We start from the raw sequence: 24,943 nt of genomic DNA on the forward strand, positions 1-24,943 counted from the left end.
ATGTAATATGCAAATTAACCCTCACGCCCTCACAAAATGGCTGCCTACGACTAGACCAGCAAGGGGGTTAGTGAGGGATGACCAAACACCTGAACAAGCAGGCTGCGTGGGGTGACCAGGATGGCAGGGGAGTTAGTTAGGGATGACCAAACAACTGAAAAAGCAGGTTGTGTGGGGGCAACCAGGTCAGCAGGGGAGTTAGTGAGGGACAACCAAACAATTGAACAAGCAGGCTGTGTGTGGCTACCAGGCCGGGACGGGGCAGTTAGTGAGGGATGAACAAATGCTTGAACAAGCAGGCTGTGTGGGGGCGACTAGGCTGGCAGGGAAGTTAGTGAGGGACAACCAAAACACTGAATAACAGGCTGAGTGGGACAACCAGGCCAGCAGAGGGGGAAGTTGAGGTCGACCAAGCCAGCATGGGGGGAAGCTCTGGGTAACCAGGCCAGCAGGGGGAGCAGCAAGAGGCGAACTGTCTGGCAAAGGAGGTAGTTAGGGGTGATCAGGCCAGCTGGGGAGGTGCATTTGTGGGCAACCGGACTGGCAGAGGGTGCAGTTGGGGGTGATTAGGCTGGAAGGAGGGGCAGTGAGGGGTGACTACGTTGGCAGCAGGACCACTGGGGGGAACTGCTAGAAGGGAGCAGTTAGGGTCAACCAGGCCAACAAAAGGAAAGAAGGGGGCAGTTGGGGGAGACCAGGCCAGCAGGGGTTGGGGCACAAAGGAGTGACCAGCGGGCATGGGGGACAGATAGGTGTGACCGGGCAGACAGGTGAGCAATAAGGAGCCAGCAGTCCAGGATTATGAAAATGATGTTCGACTTCAGGTGTAGCCCCGATACCTGGGATCAGGCCTAAATTGGCAGTCAGACATCCCCTGAGGTGTTCCAGATTGGAGAGGATGCAGGCTAGGCAGAGGGCAAATACACACACACACACACACACACTGTGCAATAATTTTGTGCACCCGGCCTCTAGTCTATAATAAATTACAAATCACAGGAAAACTGTAAAGTTGATTCAGCAGGATGATAGCACTTTGAGATATTACACAGATTTGTATTAAAAATAAGGTCATTACTTTATAATGTTCTGACTTGCCAAAAAATGCTTTGATTGTTCATTAAATGTATTTACTTTGGCTGTGTGTGTTATATTTTAACTTCCTGATTGATTTCCCTTTGGACATAAGCATGAGCCGTGGGAACCGGATCAGCCATTTGAAAAGAAACCAGTGGCCAAAACCGGTTTGGCTCAGTGGATAGAGCGTCGGACTGCGGACTCAAGGGTCCCAGGTTCGATTCCGGTCAAGGGCATGTACCTTGGTCGCGGGCACATCCCCAGTAGGGGGTGTGCAAGAGGCAGCTGATCGATGTTTCTCTGTCATCGATGTTTCTAACTCTCTGTCCCTCTCTCTTCCTCCTTTAAAAAAAATCAATAAAATATATTTAAAAAAAAAAAAGAAAGAAACCTGTGTACCGCCAGGTTGCCTAGGAAGTGGGTTTCAGTTCTGCTGCTGCTACAGCTGAGTTGTCACTTCAGCCCTGGGAGCTGTGGGAAGTTGCTGATGTGGCCCACAGAATACAGCCATTGGATGAACATGAAGACAATCCTGGATGCACTTGGTCATGAAGTGACTGTACTGACATCTGCAGCCTCAATTCTTGTTGATCCCAATAAACCAACTGCTATTCAATTTGAGATTTTTCCTACATCTTTAACAAAAGGTGATTTTGAGGATCTTTTCATCCAGATGATCTCTAAGTGGACATATATGCCAAAAGATACATTTTGGGCTTATTTTTCACTAATGCAAGATCTCAGTCTTAAATATACTGATGTTATTCACAAACTCTGTAAAGATGTAGTTTTGAACAAGAAACTTATGACCAAACTACAGGAATCAAGATTTGACATCATTCTTGCAGATGCCATTGGACCCTGTGGTGAGCTGCTGGCTGAGCTACTTAAAATACCTTTTGTGTACAGTCTCCGCTTCTCTCCGGGCTATACCATTGAAAAGTACAGTGGAGGACTCCCATTCCCTCCATCCTACGTACCTGATATCTTGTCAGAATTAAGTGATCATATGACATTCATGGAGCGAGTAAAAAATATGATGTACGTACTTTATTTTGACTTCTGGTTCCAAACATTTAGTGAGAATTGGGATCAGCTTTACAGCGAAGCACTAGGTAAGTCAAGTCCTTACTTGGTATCATGAAATCCTAACTTTCTTAGTGCTCTAAGAGGTGGGTTAGTATAAGTATTAATTCAGAGAAATGTGTCTTTTATAAGTAAAATGATAAAATAACATTATATGATGATCTTTCATTCTCACAAATATTATGGAAATGCTTAAATTATAAGGTCATTGAGGAATTGCTTCCTCTTATATAGTTTAGCTTGATTTAAAAACTGAAATATTTTGCCATATTACCTGAAGGGTTCTTTCACATTAGAGAGAGAGAGTGCTCTGTGCCAGACTCAGGAACCTATAATTTGAGTTTTCTAATAATTTAACATCCCTTCACTAAGCACTTACAACTCATCTGCTTAAACACTAAACTGTTGTTGATGTGTGGACATGTAAGTCACTAAACTACATTTTGTGAAAAGTCTTCCTTCAATAAAGACAAAATGAGTCAAAATTAAGAGTGAGCACATCTATTACTATTATGAAAATATTCCAGCTGTTATTTAAAAATGTTTTTAGTAATGCACAAGTATTATCAGGCTCCTAAATTGAACCAAATGTAAGTATAGTACCAGGAACGTAGCCATACCCTCAAAATCTCAGTTTTTGGGAAATATACTATAAAGGGAATAGCTTGCTAAATTGCAGAAACTGGACTGAATAATCTAGGGAAAAAAATGTTTCCATAAAAATGGTAGATTTAATTGATTGAGGAATTGAAATTCTTGTTTACATTAACATGTTTACTTCTGCAGCGTTACAGAGTAAGAAAATGCATGTTTAATTCTATAGTGGCTTAGGTTTAAAGATTTTCTAGGGTTGTAAATGTCCTGATGAGATGTTAGAGAAGAAAAACTCTTAGTTTATATATATATTCTTAATATATATGAACAACATAATGTAAAACATGTATGTTATGTAAATACTAGAGGCTCAATGCATGAATTCATGTACAGGTGGGATCCCTTGGCCCAGCTGGTGATCGGGGCTGATGGAGGTTGGGGGGGGCAGCTGTGGGGAGGGACCACGGGAGGTTGGCCCCAGCAGCAAGCTAACCAACAGCCAATTCCATGAGGAATGGAATCCTGTCTGGGTCTGGGGTGAGGATGAACCAGATTCAGGGCTGTCAGGGGCCCAGCAGCAAGGTCTGGGTCAGTGCACTTAATAGCTATGGGCCGGTTGGCCAGTCACTCTAGTCAGTGGGTTGTAAAAGTTGCTTAGGCTTTTATATAGAGAGATGTTTGCACTATCAAGCCAGAGACACTTTAAACATCTTTGGCTACATTAGTCGAAGTTTCTGGGTTTTTTTTTAAGAAAACAAAATGGAATATTCACTTTACAATATTCTTATTTTCTCCTCTTTTTGTTCTTTTTCCCTTTCAGGAAGACCCACTACATTATTCGAGTTAATGCAAAAAGCTGGTTTATTCGAACCTACTGGGATTTTGAGTTTCCTCACCCACTCTTGCCACATTTTGTATTTGTTGGAGGCCTCCACTGCAAACCTGCTAAGCCTCTGCCTGAGGTAAAACTACTCCTGTTTGTTCTGCTTTGCATTTTCAGTAGGAATGATCCTGTGTTCTTCATTCAGAAGAACTAATCATACTCAGAGAGATATAAGAGTATGGGTAAAGTGATCCACCTATGCAAACTCACATATTTTATACTATTTAAAGAATCTGAATGTAACTATCATTACAGAATAATTATACTTGAGAGATTTTGGAAATAGGGTCAGTTAAATTAAGGCCTTCATCATTCAACACATAAAAAATATCAGCCATTCATTCAAAAACTAATTTTAAAGTGACTAGCACAGTGCAAGGACAATGGGTGGATATACAAAGGAGCAGTGTAGACATAGGTTTTGCTCCCACACACAAGATATTTTACTTGGAAAGAGATCATATCAGCAAGTAATAAAAACAGTGTAAAAATATTATACTAAAGAAAAAGGATAGATAGAAAGATGGCGGCGGAGGTGAAAGGCTGATCTGCTGCCTCGCATGGCAGTTTCGGAAATAAAACTGAAACATGGACTGGTGAGGGTGGCGACTGCTGCTCGCGTCTCCCCAGACCGGGCGGCTGCTCCCCTCAGTCAACACCGAAGCCGGGGCCATGGGCTCGTGGGCGCCCCGGCAGCTGCTGTGGCGGAGGCCGCGGACTCGGCGCAGCGGCTCTCGGTGAAGGAAGAGACCATCTTTATGCAGGAGGGGCGCATCCGTGCCACCGACCTGGCCGAGCTGCGCAGTGAGATCCCCGGGGCCCCGGAGGCCGCCAACACCGACTTGGAGGATTCTTAGGAGCTCTCATCTTACATTCAAGCCCTCTAGCCATTTTGACGGAGGAGAATCAAGACGGCGGCTAAGAGGCCCCAGGTGCGGAGAGGGAGCGGGCTCGGGGGCTTGGGGAGCAGGCGGGAGGGGTCCCAGACGCTGCCCAGAAATCGCGGCCGCCAAGGAAAGTTCCGACTCCATACTCACTCAGTTTCGCAACTGCGCCGCCCCCGCAGGCCGCCCGGCCCGGGGCGCTGGGGACGCGGCGGCGGGGGCGGCGGCGGCGGCTGCGGCGCCCGGAGCCCGGCGGCCGCCCAGCGCCCATCCCCACCGGGCAGCCCCCGCGCGCCTGATTCCACGGGCCGCGCGCCCCGCACACCGGACGGAGGCCTGGGCGCCCTCTCCGTGCACCTCCTGGCGGCGCTAGACTTCAGTAGAGTTGACTGAATTGAAGGGATTAAGAAGTACAAATTGGGAAGTTCGGAAAAGATGGCGGCGGAGGTGAAAGGCTGACCTGTTGCCTCACATCCAGCGAAATCGGAGGGGATGAGGTGTGGAGGCGCGTGGGTCTGGCTGGTGGCGGGGGAAAGGGGCTTTTGTTCCAAACCTAGGGGAGATTAGCTCTCCATCACCCTGAAATCCAGCTTCTGGGGACCCGCGGGAGACCCAGATGCCTGCGGGGAGAGGCGGGACTCTTGCGGAGGTGCGCCCAGCAATCAGTGTATGCTGCGCTGGAGTGCGGAACAAGGGGACTCAGAAACGTGGAAGGCAGAAGGACCAGACTCGCAGCCATCGAGGCTCGCCGCACCATGGCCTGTTGGCGCCCTGAGACCCCGCCCCGCCCTGGGACCCACCCCGCACGTTTTGAAGACCCGCCCCGCAAGTCTTGCAGGCGCACCTGCGCTCCAAGCAACGGCTTATGCATGTGGGTGGCCTGCCCTCTGGCAGCGGACCAGATGAACTGCTGTTCTAGTCGGACTGCTCCAGGGCCACTCAGACAGGAGGAGGAAACTACAGTTTTTGCTGTAATCCTTGCTGAGTGCCTAAGGCAGTAGCTGATCTACACCCCATTGGAGACCCAGAAACGAGGGCATCTAGTGGTCTGTGGGAGATGACACCAGATTTCAACCACGCGCATAAGTGACACATTCAGTGAGCGCCAAAGCCTTGCTGCACCAAGACCCGGCCCATAAACGTGTCTCCTGCACAGCAACTCTTCCTTTATAGACAAAGAGAGCCCTCCCAGTAACACCAACAACAATCAAGACTTAACTATACAAAGGAGGACCAAGATGGAGGCATAGGGCGGAAGCCTGATTGCTGCCTACCACAACAACTTTGAGACTACGACAGGAGAGCAGAGCAGACACCATCCAAGACCACCATAGGGCTGGCTGAGTGGATGCTCTACAACTAGAATAAAAGAGGGGTATACGGGATGATGCTGATGCCGGTGACCCAAAGACCACACTTTAAGAACTACGGCTCAGGCGACACAACGGCGGCCTGGAACGTGCTCGGCGCAGTTCCCCCGGCGGTCTCCGGCTGAGGGGACGGCTCCACTGGCTGCCGAGCACGGACAGACGAGCCCCTATGAGACATGGGGTGGGAGACTCCGCGCTTGCTGACCTCCAAGTCCGTCAAGAATCTCAACGCCCCGGAAGCAGCAAGGTGCGCATGCTCGGCGACCGGCCACCGCTGCAGACCCAAGGGCCGACGCAGCGACGCCGGACCGGCCCGCCGCCATGCACCGGAGCTTCACTGAGCCGCCGCCCGACGAGTTCTGCAGCAGCCGTCCTGGAGCTCTGGCAGGATGGCCGGGGGAATTGCTGAGGGGGGGTTGACCGGCAGGAATTGGGATCGGGAAAACGGGGCCCCGCTGGGACCCGGGTGCGGGCGGGGTTGCGCGCCTCTGGGTATAGGTGAGGCCTCACGTCCCTGGGTCTGGGTGAGGTCACGTGCCCCTGGGCCCAGGTGAGGCCAGATTCCGGGTCCGGGTGAGGCCATGTGCCCCTGGACCCGGATGACGCTGGGTCCCGTGCCCAGGTGAGGCTAAGCGCCCCTGGGTCTGGGGGAGGCCGCACTCCCCTGGGTCCGAATGAGGCCAGATGTCCCTAGATCCAGTTGAGACCTCGCACACCTAGGCCCGGGTGAGGCCACGTGCCCCTGGGTCTGGGAGAGGTCACGTGCCCCTGGGTCTGGGAGAGGCCAAGCGTCCCTGGGTCCGGGTGAGACCATGTGTCCCTGGATCCGGGTGAGGCCTCGCGCACCTAGGCCCGGGTGAGGCCACGTGCCCCTGGGTCTGGGAGAGGCCACGCACCCCTGGGTCCGGGCGAGACCATGTGTCCCTGGATCCGGGTGAGGCCTCGTGCACCTAGGCCCGGGTGAGGCCACGTGCCCCTGGGTCTGGGAGAGGCCAAGCGTCCCTGGGTCCGGGTGAGACCATGTGTCCCTGGATCCGGGTGAGGCCTCGCGCACCTAGGCCCGGGTGAGGCCACGTGACCCTGGGTCTGGGAGAGGCCAAGCGTCCCTGGGTCCGGGTGAGACCATGTGTCCCTGGATCCGGGTGAGGCCTCGTGCACCTAGGCCCGGGTGAGGCCACGTGCCCCTGGGTCTGGGAGAGGCCAAACGTCCCTGGGTACGGGTGAAGCCGGATCCTGGGTCCGGGTGAGGCCGTGTGCCCCTGGATCCATCCGGGTGAGGCTGGGTCTCAGGCCCGGGTGAGGCCACGCGCCCCTTGGGTATGGGTGTGGCCACGTGCCCTTTAATCCGGGTGACGCCGTGCCCCTGGGTCCGGCCGAGACCAAACCAGAGGGAGTCGGACCTCCGTTACCACCATTTGTCCACCATCCAGAGCTGAGGGGTCAGCGCTGACATGTACACACAAGGAACAGCTGGACATTGAAATTGGGTCTCAAAAGACCTGTTGGTCCAGGGGGAAGTTCGCTACAGTCTGATTCATTTGCCTGTCAGCATAACTATTATTGCTCGTCTCACATTCAGTTCTTATAAGTATATATCTAGTGACATATGATCTCGCTCATCTAGGGGAAATGATGAACAACATAGACTGAGGAACAAGAACAGAACCAGAAGCAAGGAGGCATCGATCGGACTATCGGGCCTCAGAGGGAGGAAAGGGGAGGTTGGGGGGAGGGGGAGAGTTCAACCAAAGGTCTTGTGTGCATGCATATGAGCCTATCCAACTGTTAAGTTCAACAGGGGGTTGGGGCATGCGTGGGGAGAGGGGTGGGATGGGAATGGGGGGATGAGGACAAATATGTGACACCTTAATCAATAAAGAAATTTTAAATAAATAAATAAATAAATAAATAAATAAATAAATAAAAAAAAAGAAAAGAAAAAGGATAATACTACAATAATGCTGGAGAGCATCCCATGGGAGTGAATCATAATACCTCAGGAGTGACAATAGCAATCTGGTATGAGTGAGCATGAGACATCCCTTGTTGTTGTCCTCCTTCAACAACAAAGATTTGCTCTCTCTCCACGAACAAAAGTGCCAATGCACATGGACCTGGAAAGAGTCTTGCCCACCTACGCATCAGGTAACAGGCAGAAAGACTCAAGTACTGGCTGTGACTCCTACAGGACATTGTGAATTGTTCCAGCCCCTCTGAGCTGTAGTCCAGGAGCACCTACCTGGCTTGGGCAGCCACCTATGGATGAGAGAGCTTTTGGAGAAGTCCAGATTTCCAAAAGAGAAGTTCCAGCACTCTGATCAAGCATAAAATAGATGTATTTGAATGCATTGGTGTGGGCAACAGGAAAGCCTGATTTTGCCAGCATCATTCCTCTTCCAAGGCAGCTCAGTGGAAGACTAAAAGAAGGACCGCCCATGCCTGTGATTTCTCTCACAGGGATAGAGAGCCGGTGAGTGGATGCAGAGCTTCCCCTGGTTTGTAGGATGCTTCCAAAGAGCTCATTTCTCTCTCACAGCATCCAGAATATAGAATTGGGAGCTCAGTAATTGGCAAGAGAGAACAGATCTGGAGAGTGGCAAAGAAGATTAGCGGGGGGGCATGTTAAAGAGACACAGTTCCTCCTGACTGCATTCTGTACTCCATCAGGAAGCCTGACCACAAACCACGAAGAAAACCTTTCTTACAGATCCCCCCATACTGGTATGTGGACAACAACAGTGACCTGCATTCCAACTCATTATTTCCTCCCCTCTCTGGCCAGCTCCATGTAGAAGCTGCCTAGGGCAGCAGCAAGAACATGATTTGATAAAAGGATAGGAAGCTAGATCAGAATACAGACAAGGGCTTACAGATATGAGAGAACCACACACTTGAGCTCTAGCACCACCTTCAGGAAAATAAAAGAAAGAAGCTCAGAATCTATACTGGTGCTTTATATGAAGGGAGGACAAACAGCCTCAAGAATCCTCCCACAACAGGGAGCATGAAGCACAGAGCAGGCATATTCATTCAAGATCTGAAAAAGCCTTATCTACAGCAGTACTGATAAAAGGTATTTCTACCCTGAAAGTAGTAAACATAAGCAGGTGATTGCTAATTCAAATGCAAAAACAGCAAGGCAAAATTCCAAAGAACAAGAAAAATCAAGGTAACATTAGGTCACCAAATTTTACAACAATCCTTCAGAAACCAAATACAGATGTGGAGATATATGATTCACCCAATAAAAAGTCAAAATAGCTGTTCTAAGGAGACTTGGTGATGAACAAGACAACAGAATCTTGCGCACTATTGGTGGGAATGTAAAACCGGTCCAACCACTATGAAAAATAGTATGGAGCGTTTTTAAAAAGTTAAATAGAGCTGCCATATGATCCACAAATCTACTTCTGCGTATCGTTCTAGAAGTTAGAAAAAAAGGATATCAAAAAATATCCATAACCTCATGTTTATTGCACCATTTTTCAAAAGAGCTAATAAATGTAAACAAATTAAGAGATGTGAAATACAAACACACACACACACACACACACACACACACACACACACACACTAAAATATTGTTCAGCTATAAACAAGGAGGAAATCCTACTATTTGGGACAACATAGATGGACCATGAAGGTATTATGTTAAGTGACATAAGGCACACTTAAAAAGACAAATATAGGATATCACTTACTAGTATATGTGGAATCTGAAAATGGAAAACCCCATGGAAACAGAAGCATAATGGTGATTACCATGAACTGGTGAAAGTGAGATTAGTGGGTAAGAAGAAGTTGGTCAAGGGTACAGAATTGCCACTCGAAGATGATTAAGTTTGGGAGATGTAGTGATTGTAGCCAACAATACTCTTTATATACTTGAAAGTTTCTACATATTAGATCTCAAATGTTCTCACCACACACATAGAAAGATAATTATGTGACCTAAATAGAAATGTTCTCTAATATTAGGTACTAATCATATTATCTATATATATAAAAGCCTAAGCTACTCACAACCAGGGGGCAGATGCTCAATGCAGGAGCTGCCCCTGGTGTTCAGTGTCCTCCCACAGCAGGAGAGCCGCTCAGCTGACCAACAGGAACCAGACACCGGGTTCACAGCTGGCGAGCACAGCTGTGCCAGTGTTAGTCTCTCCTACCTCTGCAGCAGCACTACAGGGCCGTGGAGGCAGCAGATACAGCGGGGACAGATTGAGAGTGGCAGCAGCATAGCTCGGGCTCCACCCTGGCCGTCTGCCACTTTGTGACTACCACACCCCTAAAGGCCTGTGGGGATTGGGCCAAACTGGCAGTCCAATTATTCGCAACGGGTCCAAGTTTGTGAAAGAGCACAGGCCAGGCTGAGAGACCCTACCGGAGCACAAATCCATGCACCTGGCCTCTAGCAATATTTAAATGAATCAACTCAATACACTGTACACCTTAAACCTACAGAATGTTGTATATCAACTAGAGGTCTGGTACATGGATTCATGCACCAGTGGGGTCCCTCACCTGGCCTGCAGGGATCGGGCTGAAACTGGCTCTCTAACATCCCCCAAGGGTCCCAGATTGTGAGAGGGCGCCATCCAGGCCAAAGTACCCCCACCAGTTCATGATTAGGGCCAAGGAGGGACCAAGGGAGGGCTCTAGGGTGTGTCCGGCCCTTCTTGGCCAGTTCTGATCAGGGCCGATTGAGGCCTTCCTGCTGGGGAGGGACTTTTGGGAGGTTGGATGGCAGGGGAGGGACCGCTGGAGGACTCCAGGGCATCTCAGGCCCATCTTTCCCAGTCCCAATTGGCTGGACCACAGCAACAAGCTAACCTATTCGTCCGAGCATCAACTCCTGGTGGTCAGAGTATGTCATAGCAACTGGTCCAACAGTCAAATGAACTTTCGGACAGGCAGCATATTAGGCTTTTATTTTATAGGATTATATCTCATTTTTTATACATAAGTTTGAAGCAAGGATTAGAATGAGAAAGTAAACTTTTTTATGTTAGAAGGGTTATGTCTTGATTTTTCAGAGGAAAAACAACAAGTAAACTATTTAAAACAGAAAAATCAACAGAGTGAGTGGGGGTGGATAGATGAGTATGAAGTTTGGACCAGATATGAAATTTTGGCTCCTTACATTTTGGGGTGGGAGCCAGAAAGTACACTGAGTAATCAGGAATTTTTAAAGTACTAAAAGTAGTAAAATTTGAAAACTGATAAAAAATCAGGGACCACAACAGAATAATTCTGAAAAAATTCTGAACATGACTTCGCCACAGCAACTTTAAATACATCAAACTGAGTTACTCAAGAGGGTGACCAGATCTTTGGTGCAGAGAGCCCAGTTGTACCTCTCCCACTGTGGGGCAGGTGCTCCCTGGGAGATTCAGCGAGGTGATGATGAGGGCCCCTCACAGTTAGGTACACGTAGCATATTCTACTAGAACTTCCATTTTACAATATGATTTCAGAGCAAAAGGTGTCATACACAAACATGTCAGAAACATGGACACAAATAAGTAACTATATAAGGATAATTCTGTATTATAATTAGAAATGTTAAGGCTATTTAATGGAAATTCTGGACAATAATACCAGACTCATGAATTATAGTAACTCTCCAGCATGTAAGAAGTGATTTAGGGAGAGAGATCCAAGATTTCATCATCGGAAGACCCTGAACTGACACCTTCCCATGAACACTTAGAATACACCTATATGAAGAGCATTTCCTCCTGGACAACAGCTGAGGGTTGAGTGAACAGCTTCTGCACAAGAAATAAGAGAGAAACTGCGTAGAAAAGGTTGAGATACTGCGAGAACTTTCCAGACTCTGTGGAAACACTTTGGGATTGGAGGTGCCTGAGTGCCAATGTTTACATTCTCTTTCCACTAATAGCATGGGCAAGAATTCAATTCAAATGCTGTAGCTCACCTGCAAGGGTACCATAGCGTGCCCTAGTCCACTCACCCAACATCCCCCCACCCCCTGGCTCAGACAGACAACTGCATGGCAGTGCTACAGCCATATGTCACTGGCTACTCCAAACCCAGCCATACAACCTACCAAGGTACCCCAGAGCTGGGCACGCTGGGAAAATTGGCCCATGTTTGCCTCAACTGTGGCTAGCCTGCATGCCAGGAATCCCCTGGTACCTCAAACAACCACTTCAATTCCAGCCAACCTGCCAAAGCCACGCAGCACACACAGAATACACAAAGATCGTTCCTACACAAACCCACTCCATCAGGTTCAGCAGAGGGGGTTGTTTCATCTAATTCTTAGAAATAAGCATGGACAGTAAAACAAATGAGGAAGTACAGAAGACTTGGACTTATAACAAACTGATCTAATGCACAGAAACAAACACAAAGAGGCAGCAAATATAGGGAGACAAAGGAACAGGCCCCAAATGAAAGAATAGAAGAAATCTCCTGAACAAGAGCTATAGAAGAAACATACAACCTTCAATGAATGAACCAGGAAGAAGCATAAAAACTGAACATATCAATTACTAGCAAGAAAATTGAAATAGTAGTTAAAAAAATCAACTCCCAGTAAATAAAAGTTCAGGACCAGATTATTTCACAAGGAAATTCTACTGAACATTTAATTCTACCAAACAATAAATACCTATCCTTCTCAAATTATTCCAGAAATATTGAAAAGGAAATAACACTCCCAAACTCATTCTATGATACCAGTCAGCAGTACTCTGATACCAAACCAGACAAAGACAATACCAAAAAAAAATCACAAGACAGTACATATCTCTGATAAAATAGATGTGAATATTTTCAACAAAATATTAGAAAACTGAATTCAACAGTATATTAAAGGATTATACATCATGCTCAAGTGGAATGTATTCTAGCAATGCAAGGATGATTCCATATCCACACAAAAAATCAATGTGATAGACAACATCAACAAAACCAGGGATATAATCATGTGATCATCTCAATAGATACAGAAAAATAGTATTTGACAAATCCAGCATCCATTCATTATAAAAACTCTCAACAAAGTGGGTACAGAGAGAACAAAAGGTCAACATAATAAAGAGCAGATATGACCAATAAAATCCACAGCTAATATTGTATGTAATGGTGCAAAGCTAAAAGCTTTTCTTCTGCAATCAAAAGCAACACAGTGATGCACACTATTGCCACCTTTATTTAATACAAGGGGCCAGGTGCATGAAATTCGTACATTGGGGGGGGGGGGGTCCCTCAGCCGAGCCTGCCCCCTCTCACATACTGGGAGCCCTCAGGGAATGTCCTTCTGAGGCGACCAGGCTGATCAGGGGAAGGCACCAGCCCCATCACCCCGCTGCTGCAGCCACTGCCAGTCATCACAGCCACCAAGGTGTTTTCAACAACACGGACTCCAGTCCCTTCACCATGAAAGAATGACAACTTTCTTTAGGCATTTTCCAGATGTGTCTTTCATAGGATATGACATTTCTTTCTTTCTTTCTTTTTTTTTTTATCCTCAACTGAGGATATGTTTCCATTGATTTTTAGAGAATTTGGAAGAGAAAGGGAAAGACAGAGAGAAACATCAAAGTGAGAGGAACACTTTAGTTGCCTCCTGCCTGAGCCCTGACCTGGGCCCCAGCCAGGGAGGAGCCTGCAACCTAGTTACATAACCTTGATCAGAATCGAACCCAGACCCTGTGGTCGGCAAGCCAAGGCATTGTCCACTGAGCCAAACTGGCTAGGGCAGGATAGGAACGTTCTTAGCCCTCCAGCAGCGGACCTTCATTTTTTTCTCCAGGAGTGTGGTGGAAAAACACTAGATCACCTTTTAGGATTCTTATACCCAATTTTCTAAGAAGATTACCAGTGGCATACAGAGAGCTTACCAATGAGCGGTCAGAAAAGGTGTTTCCTCTGTAGTTCACACCTATTACCTCTGATCTCGGGCTCCTGTCCTGCCAAAACCTAAAGCCTTAGGGCCTGGGCAGGAGCCCCCCAGCTCACTCTGATCTCAGGCTGTGGCCCTTCCCAGGCTCCAAGCATATGGTTGGAGCTTGGGGCCTGGGCAGGAGTACCCCAGCTCCCTCTGATTGCCAGCTCCATGCCTGCCAAGGCCTAAAGCCTCAGGGCCTGGGCAGGGGACCCCAGCTCTCTCCGATCTCCGGCTCTGCCCCTGTCCAGAACCCAATCCGCTGGCCGAAGCTTGGGGCCTAGGCAGGGGTCTGCCAGCTCCCTCTAAATGAGGACACCACTCCTGACCAGGCCCCAAGCCTCTGACCAGGTCTTGGGGCTTGGGCAGGGGGCCCCCAGCTCCCTCTAATTGCCCAGCTCCAACTCTATGCAGGAGGCCCTTGGCTCAGGCCCTTCCCCGGTTGCTCAGGACCCACGGGGGCCCTACCTCGGAGTGACCTGGGTGCTGAGAAAGTTCCCAGGACTCAGGCTGCTGGGCGTCTAGATATGCAAATTAACCTACATCTTTGTTGGGTTATTTTGCATACTCACTCTGATTGGCAGTGGGCATAGCAGAGGTATGGTCTATTTACATGTTTGTCTATTATTAGGTATGAGAGTATTTAAAGGCTTAGCTAGAGCAATCAGAGAAGAAATAGAAAGAAATGGCATTTATATTGGAAATGAAGAAGTGAAATTGTCACCATTTTCAGATAACATGATACTGTATATAAAGAACCCTAAGATTCCACACATAAACTACTAGAACTGATAAATGAAGTAAGTAAAGTAGCAGAAAACAAAGTAAATATCCAGAAATCACTCAACAAATAAAAAGTGTTGTCAAGAAGGTAGAGAAAAGGGTACTCCTGTGCATGGAGCAAATTTGTAAATTAGTGGAGCCACTATGGAAAACAGTGTGGAGATTCCTCAAAAAATTAAAAATAGAATAGCATACAACCCAGCAATTCCACTTCTGAGTATTTATCAGAAGTAAACAAAAACACTAATTTGAAAAGATATATACACCCCCATGTTCATTACAACATTAACTACAATAGCCAAGATATGAAATCAACCTTGGTGTCAATCAACAGATAAATAGGTAATATGCATTTGGTCTATACACACCATGAAAAATTACTCACCAATATCAAAGGATCACATCTTGCTAAATTCAACAACATGGAAGGACCTAGAGGGTATTATGTTAAGTTAAATAAATCAGGCAGAAAAAGACAAATACTATATGATTTCACTTATATATATAACCTAAAAAACAACAACAACAACAACAAGAAACAGACTTATAGATACAATTTATAAACTAACTAGAGGCTCAGTGTATGAAATTCATGCACTTGGCGGTGTCCCTCACCCAGGCCTGTGCCCTCTCCCAGTCCGGGAGATCTCGGCAGATATCCGACAAAGCCAGCAGTTGGACATCTTAGAGCTGCCACAAATGCACAGAGGCTCCCGCCACTGTTGCTGTGCTCGCAAGCCATTAGCCCACTTTAGGGCTTCTAGCTAAGCATTGCTCCCCCTGTGGGAGTGCACTGACCACCAGGGGCAGCTCTTGCATTGAGTGTCTGCCCCATGGTTGTAAGTGCGCATCATAGCAACAGCTCGGTCAATTTGCACATTACCCTTTTATTATATAGACCTAGAGGCCCAGTGCATGAAATTTTTGCATGGGGTGGGGTCCCTTCAGCCCAACCTGCACCCTCTCCAATTCGGGACCCCTCGGGGGATGTCTGACTGCAGGTTTATATCCAATCCCAGGAATTGGGCCTAAACTGGCAGTGGAAAAACCCTCTCACAATCCAGGACTGCTGGCTCCTAACTGATCACCTGCCTGCCTGCCTGATGGCCCCTAACTGCCCCCCTGCCAGCCTAATCAACCTAACTGCCTCTGCCTGCCAACCTGATAGCCCCTAACCCCACCCCCTGCCAAACTGGTCGCCTATTACTGCCCCCCCTTTCTAGTCTGGTTGTCCCTAAATGCCCCTCCGGCTGGCCTGGTCACCCCAACTTCCCCCCCTGCCAGCCTGTATGACAGCCTGCTGTTCAGGCATCCATCCAGTTGTTTTTAATTTTTTTAAAATATATTTTATTGATTTTTTACAGAGAGAAGGGAGAGGGAAAGAGAGCCAGAAACATCGATGAGAGAGAATCATCGACCAGCTGCCTCCTGCACACTCCCCACCAGGGATGTGCCCGCAGCCAATGTACATGCCCTTCACCGGAATCGAACCGGGGAAGCTTCAGTCCGCAGACCAACGCTCTATCCATTGAGCCAAACCGGCCTCGGCTATCCAGTTGTTTTGATCATGAAAGCTGCTGGCTTTTTATATATTATGATGATGGTTGCCAGAAGGGAGGAGGTTGGGAATGGAGAAAAAGGGGAAGCAGAATAAGAGGCACATACTTATAGTTATGAAATAATCACAGGAATTTAATGTACAGCATAAGGAATATAGTCAATAATACTTACTATAACTTTGTGCAGTGAGATGGTTACTAGACTTATCACATAGGAAAGTATATAAATGTCAAATTACTATGTTATATACCTGACACAAATATAATATAGTATGCCAACTATATTTTGATAAATTTTTTAATGATTTGTGGGGAAAGCTTGGGAGAATCTGACAAAAGTTAAGATGAGCTATAAATTATTATAGAGATGATAAAAAAGATAAACAGTCATTCTAATCATAACGAACTTTTTCTTAGTTTTCATAGTCAAAGATAAAATACTAATGAATATACTAAAATAATTCTCCAGAAAACCTGACAAGCATAGACACAAATAATTTAGTACAACTACAATAAAGAAATAAAGGTGAATCAACACACTGTTGTGTAGTCTCATTATAAGAATATATATTATTTATTGATAACATTATAAATGAAGAGTCTCTAAAAGCATTTCCTCTTCAATATTGTGTATGGGCTCTATTTCATTTCTTCCTTATACATCTCCCAAACACACACAGACACACATTTACACAAGTACCTATGTAATCTATATATATAAAAGTCTAAGCGTTCATCTGACCACCTGACTGGTCAGTAGGTATGACGCACACAAACCACCAGGGGCAGATGCTCAACACAGGAGATGCCAACCTGCAATGACTTTGCAGCAGTGGTTCTCAGGTGGCACATCCCAGAACCAGAGAGGAGGGAGGCTGATTCCACCTTCAGCTGTGGGGTTTTTTATTGCTGGGGCACTGTCAGCCGCAAATCTGGTTTACTGCACAGTTGTGTTTGCATTCCACACCTTGTATGACAGCAACTTTACAGAGTGCCCCCTTGCACTTTAGGACCCCTTAGTGGATGTTTCAGCTTGATCCCCGCAGGCCAGGCCGAGGGACCCAGACAGCTGGAGGGATCCCGGTTCACTGCAGACATGCTTCAAGCCAAAGAGCTGCCTCAGGTGTGACCGGATGGAGGAGGACGGTGGGGGTTTGGCTCCAGGACGTGACTGGCCAATCTTGCCCAGTCCCGCCCCACCAGCCACCTTCTGATTAATTTCCTTTCAATGTGCATGAATCCATGCACCTGGCCACTAGTATGTAGTAAGGGATTTCAAGCTCATCAATTGTATACTCCAAAGGAACTGAGAGAGATTAGGTCTCTTCAAAACAGCCACTGATAATAAGAGAATGAAGGTTCCTCAAAAAATAAAAACAATTATCATTTGATCCAGCAATAGAACTTATGGGTATATTCGAAAACAGTGACAATAGAATCATATTTATAGCACTATTCACAAGAGCCAAAAGATAAAATCAACCCGAGGGCCATTGGTAGATAAATCAATAAACAATCAATACACACAATGTATTATGTGCTGTGAGTCAGCTCTGACTCCTGAGGACCTCATGAATGAGTGATGTCCACAAAATCCTACATTTAACAGCCCTCTCAACTCTTTTAGACTCATGCCTATGGCTTCTTTTATGGAGTCAATCCATCTCATATTTGATCATCCTCCTTCCTGCTGCCTTCTATTTTTCTCAGCATTATCTTTTTCAAAGAACCCTGCCTTCTCATGATGTCCCTGAAAAATGAAAGTATCAGTTTAGTGATTTTTACCTCCTGCAATATTTCAGGATTAATTTGCTCTAGGACCCACTTGTTGTCTTTATGGTGGCTCAGGTTATCTGGAGATGAACATTACTAAGCCTTAAAACTGCTATAACATAGATGAATCTTAAGGACATTTTGCTAAGTGAAATAGGCCACAGACAAAAAGAGACTACATGATTCCACTTATGTAAGGGATTTAGACTAGTCAAATTCATAGAAACAGAAAGAAGAATGATAGTTATCAGGGAATGTTAAAATGGGAATTGGAGAATCACAGCTTAAGAAATATACAGTAAAAATTTACAAGATGGAAAAGTTCGGGAGATAGTTTATACAACAATAAGAACATATATATATTTACATATATATATATATATATATATATATATATATATATACACATATATATATATATAAACACACACATACATATATATACTACTGAACTGTACACTACTTAGAAATGGTTAAAATGGTAATTATATTATCTGTATTTTAGCACAATTTAAAATAACAAGAACTATACTAATAACTTCTTATAATACATAATTTTCTCTTTGGCTTTTTGAAGCAATTATTTCAAAGTGTATACTATACTACTGTGTTTTGTAATGGAAAAAAATTCTTCCTTCACAGGAAATAGAAGAGTTTGCCCAGAGCTCTGGAGAAAATGGTATTGTGGTGTTTTCCCTGGGGTCGATGGTCACTAACATGACAGAAGAAAGAGCCAATGCGATTGCATCAGCCCTTGCCCAGGTTCCACAAAAGGTTAGATAAACTCCCTGAGAGCAGAAAGCTAATGAGTGTGTTGAACTCTGTAAAGTGTCTGATTAAGAAATGTCTACATGGAAGGTAAAGTATTAAAAGAGCTTCAATGATCTTAGATACCAATTTGAAAAACAAAATACACATGTCAGCTGCTAAAGTAGTACAGAGGTTGTTTTTGATTGGCAATATGGTATTAACATTCTGGTCACAAAGAAGTATATATCAAAAGTACAGTGTGAAGTTTGGTATTATAATAGCACTAAAGGTCTGGTGCACGAAATTCGTGCATGGGGGGTGAGGGTGCCTCAGCCTGGCCTGTGTCCTCTTGCAATCTGGGATCCCGCATGCATGTTGGACCTACACCAACAGTCAGACATCCCTCTTGAAATTGGGGCCACTGCATGTACCAGTGATCATACTTTCATACAGGTGAAAGGCATATTACTGTTATACAGGCAGCTACATTTTTTGACCTGATTATAAAAAGTAGTGCATAACATGATCCTTCTGAGGCAGTATACCATTTTCCCCATCTTTTGGGTGGAAAAACTGAGGCAGAGAGAAGTTAAGTAATTGGCTTTGTCACACAGTTATATGTGTCAGAATCAGGGCTGACCACAAAATGTGCAAGTCAGAGTCCATGCATGTCATTGCTGCATCATCCTGTTTTATCAGTGTTAGACTAGCTATTCCAGGTTTTAATTTTTAAATCTAATAGACTGTCCCCAATATATAGGATAGGGTCACTAGGCCTGGCCAGCAATCAGGGCCATCTGTGGGGTGACCAGCGGGCAGGGCGATCGGGGGGGCCACCTCTGGCACCCGCCTTGACTGGTGGCATGGCACAGCCGCTGGCCAGCCCTGTCACCAACACTGCTGCTGGTCGAATTCCCCTGGTGGTCAGTGCGTGCCATAGGAACCAGTCATTCCACCTGTTAGTCGATTTGCATATTAGGATTTTATTACATAGGATTATAGGGCAGGAACAGATATCACCAAATCCTATCCTGTCATTTGCTTCATTTTCTTGCAGGATTCCTAGAGTATTGTACACACTACAGATGTTCTCAGATTGGAGTTAAATTTTAATATTAAACAGGGAATGATAACAGTCTGAAAGGCATCATAAAGTTTAGACTTGCCAGGTAATCCAGGCCTCTCCTACTTTCCCTGGATTTTGGATTAGGAACTATACAGTGTTGCAAGGTGATATTCAGAGTAAGGATGTCCAGGGCTCACCAAGCTGCATCCAGGTACCTAAGCCAGCCACCATGATTAGAGAAAGGCCTGTAGAAAGGAAAGAGAACCTCCCTGGTGGGCTGGGCCCTGCTAAATTCTGAAGCAGGAAGACATAAAAGAAACGGTGGAGGTGGGTTAGGGTGGAGGTGGGTTCAGCCCTCAAGGGGACCCAGTGTTTTATAATATGTGGCCTCAAAACAACCCCTCAGAATAATAACTGATAATGATGATAATGATGATGATGGTGATGGAGGAGGGGGGAGAGGAAAAGAAGGAAGAGGAGGAGTAGGAGGAGCAGATTTCAGAGGAGCAGGGGGAGGGAATATAAAAGAGTCAACCAGAAGCAAGCCTAGTGTGGCCCAGTTTCAGATGCTACCCTTTCTCCATAAATTATGGTAGTGAATTATTCTAATACATAAAGTACATTTGAAGGCTCTGGGTAATAGTGAACTACTTTTAGCTTCGTAATGTAGCTTTTAGTGAACTACTTTTAGTTTCCTAATGTAGCTTTCTCTTTATCACCTATGCAAATTTGCTGAGAACTTGAAGTAACTTTAACACATAGCAAAAAGATGTTAACCACTATAAACTAGAATCCAGCTTACTGGTGGACTTAGAAATTGCTTGGCCATTTATAATTAACTAACCATATTAATCAATGCTGTCAATGTATTGTAGCATGTTTTGTAATATTAGCAATCAGATGAAAAAAATTTACTGTCATCATCATATTTGATCTTTTCAACGGGTAAACTATTATTTATAAAGTGTCCATGGCTTTTCTTTCTATGTTTTAAAAAAATTTCCTACAGACTGATTAATTTGCCTCTCAGCATAACAATTATGGCTGGTCTCATTTTCGGTTCCTATAAGTGTATTTCTTGTATCACATGATCTCACGCAACTAGGGGAAATAATCAACAACATAAACTGATGGACAAAAACAGACCTGGAGACAGGGAAGCATCGATCAGACTGCCAAACCTCAGAGGGAAGGTAGGGGAGGGTGGGGGTAAAAGGGAGAGATCAACCAAAGGACTTGTATGCATGCATATAAGCCTAACCAGTGGTCAGGGACAACAAGGGGGTGGGGGCATACATGGGGAGGGATTTGGGGTGGGGATGGGGGGGATGAGGACAATTATGTGATACCATAATCAATAAAAATAAATAAATAAATAAATAAATAAATAGTACATACAATTTGCCTTATAAAATAAATTCTAAAATGGGGGTGGGGGGAGAAGAAAAAAGAAAATATTCAATCCTAGTTAGAGTGATAATACTGGATTTAGGTGAAAATTACAACTTGGAAGTGCTGATTAATGAGTAGAAAACTAAAAGAAGTTAAACATACTCATTAAGCAGACATTATTTATTTTATTAATAAACTTTTACATATCAGAATGATTCAATTCTCATAAGTAGCTGATTGCACTGATTTTGTAAATCAAAAGATGTAAAAAACTCCAAGGTAATTTATGAAATTAGTGAATATTAGTAAACCACTTCCCCATCATTCAAAAAGAAATATACAAGTTAACATTTAACCTGGATGATGAGATTTAGAATAATAAATAATTAAAATAAATACATAGGCTATTAATTTGCTGTGTTTTGCACTACAATTATATGACTACCTAAAAAATATTATATGCTTGAATTGGTCATTGATCATCTCATTTGTCTAACCCCAAAATGTGAAACATCAAGATTGCACTCATACCTGACTGAATATAAAAATAAGTAACCCGCAATGTAAGTATTTATGCCTCTTACATCAGTGTTTTATTGGTTCTCATTATCAACATGTCTTGTTCTCATTCCCTTACCTGTAATATGTCAGGGATTTAACTAGATGACTCTTAACCTATTTAGTATTATATCATGATATAACTCTACAATTTGACTCAAGAAATACATTACCTTATTTACCCTAACAGGTTATATGGAGATATGATGGCAAAAAAACAGATACCTTAGGGCCAAATACTCGGCTCTATAAATGGATCCCCCAGAATGACCTTCTTGGTAAGATTCTGGAAAACCCTGAAATGAGAATCAAGTCAACCAGAATGATAAACAGTTCACTAGCATAGAAATGTATTGGACATTTCTTATTGAAAACCTCAAAAATATAAATGAACTTCCCAATATTTATTTCCCAGTCCTAGGGGAGAAGGATTAGCTATAACAGTTGGCATATTATTTTACAAAGCCATGTTCCGTATGGCGACAAACAAAAGATCTTTTATTTCATGTGTAATTCATCTCAGAGAGAATATCTCAACCTTTTCCTAATTGTCACTCTGCCTCCTAATTCTCTCCTTACACCAATCATATAACCCACGGTAAGGGTGTATAGGTATTCCTGAAAAATATCAGCTTCCCTTTTATTGCCAGTGACTCTCCACTTTCCATTGGGAAAATAATTTAATATATCTTTCTGAAGTAATAACACTTTCTTTTTTTAATAGCATCCAACTGTGTCCCAGTTCTTCTTCTTCTATTTTTTCTTTTTAATTTTTTTATTGAAGTCAGAGAGGAAGGGAGAAGAAAAGAGAGATAGAAACATCAATGATGAGAGAGAATTATTGATTGGCTGCCTCCTGCATGTTCCCTACTGGAGATCAAGCCCGCAACCCAGGCATGTGACCTTGACCAGAATCCAACCCGGGACCCTTCATTTCGTAGGCTGCCACTCTATCCACTGAGCCAACCAACTAGGGCATAATAACATATTTCATTATAATGTGTAGCTTTTCCTTCCTCTGATTCCTGTGCCACCACCATCCCATTGTCTGCTGCCTTGACATCTACATATCACACTCTGACTTCACCATTTTATTAAGAGACTATATTTCAACATGCACCACCACTTTTTTTTTTTTTTTTTGCATACACTTTTTAAATCCAGAGTATTCTCTTTCCATGTGTCCACTGGCAACTTATATTCATTTCTGAGACACAAGAAACACACTGATCTCTGTTAGCCTTCACTGTCTCTCCAGCAGACTTAGGGGCCTCTTCCTATGAGTTCTGAAAGACACTTTAATACAGTCTGATGTTTAAATCAATCTGTTACTAAATAAACTGCCTCTGTCTGTGCCTTTATTGCACAACTCTCGTTTTATTTCCAAGATTTATAATTCATCATTTGTTGAAATTCACCCAATCCTAGGCCATCCAAAAACCAAAGCCTTTATAACTCATGGTGGAACCAATGGCATCTATGAGGCGATCTACCATGGGATCCCTATGGTGGGTCTTCCTGTGTTTGCGGATCAACCTGATAACATTGCTCACATGAAGACCAAGGGAGCAGCTGTCAGATTGGACTTCAACACTATTTCAAGTACAGATTTGCTCAATGCATTGAAGACTGTCATTAATGACCCTTCGTAAGTATCACATGTTTTTTATAGATAGGATTTATATATAGATTATTTTGTCAATAGTGTATCGTAGTTTTATCCCATTTTTAAGAGGCTAAATTTAACATTATTAACATGAGTTAACCCAGATTAAATCTACTTTTATTTTTGACCACACATTTACTTCAAAGTTGCATATTAACCCCTTGTATTTAATGGGTAGCCATCTAAAGCAACAATTTTCTCCTCCAATAATATAAAGTTATGTAGGTAATTATATGGACACATTTTTTTTAAATATGATAAAATGCATAAAAGGAAGAGTGATAAACTAGAAGAAAAATCATAAATTCTTTACCTAAATAAATTTAATATCTAAAATTTCTGAAACTATAAATATCTTTACATTCAAAAACTTATTATCATAATAATAAAAGGCCACGAGGCATTATGACAAAAATGACCAAACAACCAGTCGCCGTGAAGTGGCAGTGACCTCCTCAGCCCGGGTCCAGTGGGTGGTGGCTATGGCCGGAGCAAAGCAGCCCCAATCCCAGATGCCTGGCGGTGGCCAGAGCAAAGCAGCCCGGGTCCTAGGTGCCTGGCAGCTGCAGGAGCAAAGCAGCCCGGATCTTGGTGGGTGGCAGTGGAGGCTGGTGCGAAGCAGCCAGGGTCCTGGGTACCTCTCAACAGCTGGAGTGAAGTAGCCCAGTTCCTGGTAACCAAGAGAAGCCAGTGCAGGCAGCCAGGGGAAGGAAGGCTTATTCTTGCACGAATCTTTGTGCATCAGGCCTCTAGTTTTATTATGATCATTTTAATAGATTTTATGAGATATTATTACATACCATAAAATTCACATGTTAAAATTATATAATTCAAATATATGTAGTATGTTTACAGAGTTATGAAACTATCACCATAATATACATTTAAGGCATTTTTGCCTAAAAAACTATCATATGCCTTAGAAGTCACTTCCCATATCTCTCACCCAAGCAACCATTGATCAACTTTCTGTCTCTATAAATTAGTCCTTCTGGACATTTCATAATAACAGAATCATACAATATATGGTCTTTTGGAACTGGCTACTTTCACATGGCATAGTGTTTTTTGTGTATGTTTTTAAAATATATTTTTATTGATTTCAGAGGGGAAAGGAGAGGGAGAGAGAGATAGAAACATCAATAAAGAGAAAGAATCACTGATTGGCTCCCTCCTGCACATCCCATACTGGGGATCAAGCAAGCAACCCGGGCATGTGCCCTGACTCAGAATCAAATGGTGAACTCCTGGTTCATAGGTCAAGGCTCAACCACTTAGCCATACTGATCTGTAAATAAAAATATTTTTAATTAAAAATAAAAAGCAACTTTATTATTTTAATTAAAAATAAAAAGCAACTTTATCTGTAAATAAAAATATGTTTCAATTAAAAATAAAAAGCAACCGATGCTCCTTTAATTTACTGTACATCTAGTATCAGCATCACATCTCACCTAAAGACATGGAAGTCATTTGCTTTCATCCAGTTTAAGTTAATTTATCATCAAAACCTATGTGAATTGAGATATATAACAATAGCTAATCGCTTCCTGTTGTAAACTGAGCTATTTATGAAAGACATTG

The 24,943-nt window shown here is 44.2% G+C and overlaps 1 pseudogene; it reads left to right on the forward strand.

Moving 5' to 3' along the window:
- Nucleotides 1-419: 419 nt before the first annotated feature.
- LOC129150493 (UDP-glucuronosyltransferase 2B31-like) lies at nucleotides 420-23,345 on the forward strand (annotated as a pseudogene).
- The last annotated feature ends 1,598 nt before the right edge of the window (nucleotides 23,346-24,943 follow it).

Source organism: Eptesicus fuscus, chromosome 2 (assembly GCF_027574615.1).
Source record: "Eptesicus fuscus isolate TK198812 chromosome 2, DD_ASM_mEF_20220401, whole genome shotgun sequence".
NCBI lineage: Eukaryota > Metazoa > Chordata > Mammalia > Chiroptera > Vespertilionidae > Eptesicus > Eptesicus fuscus.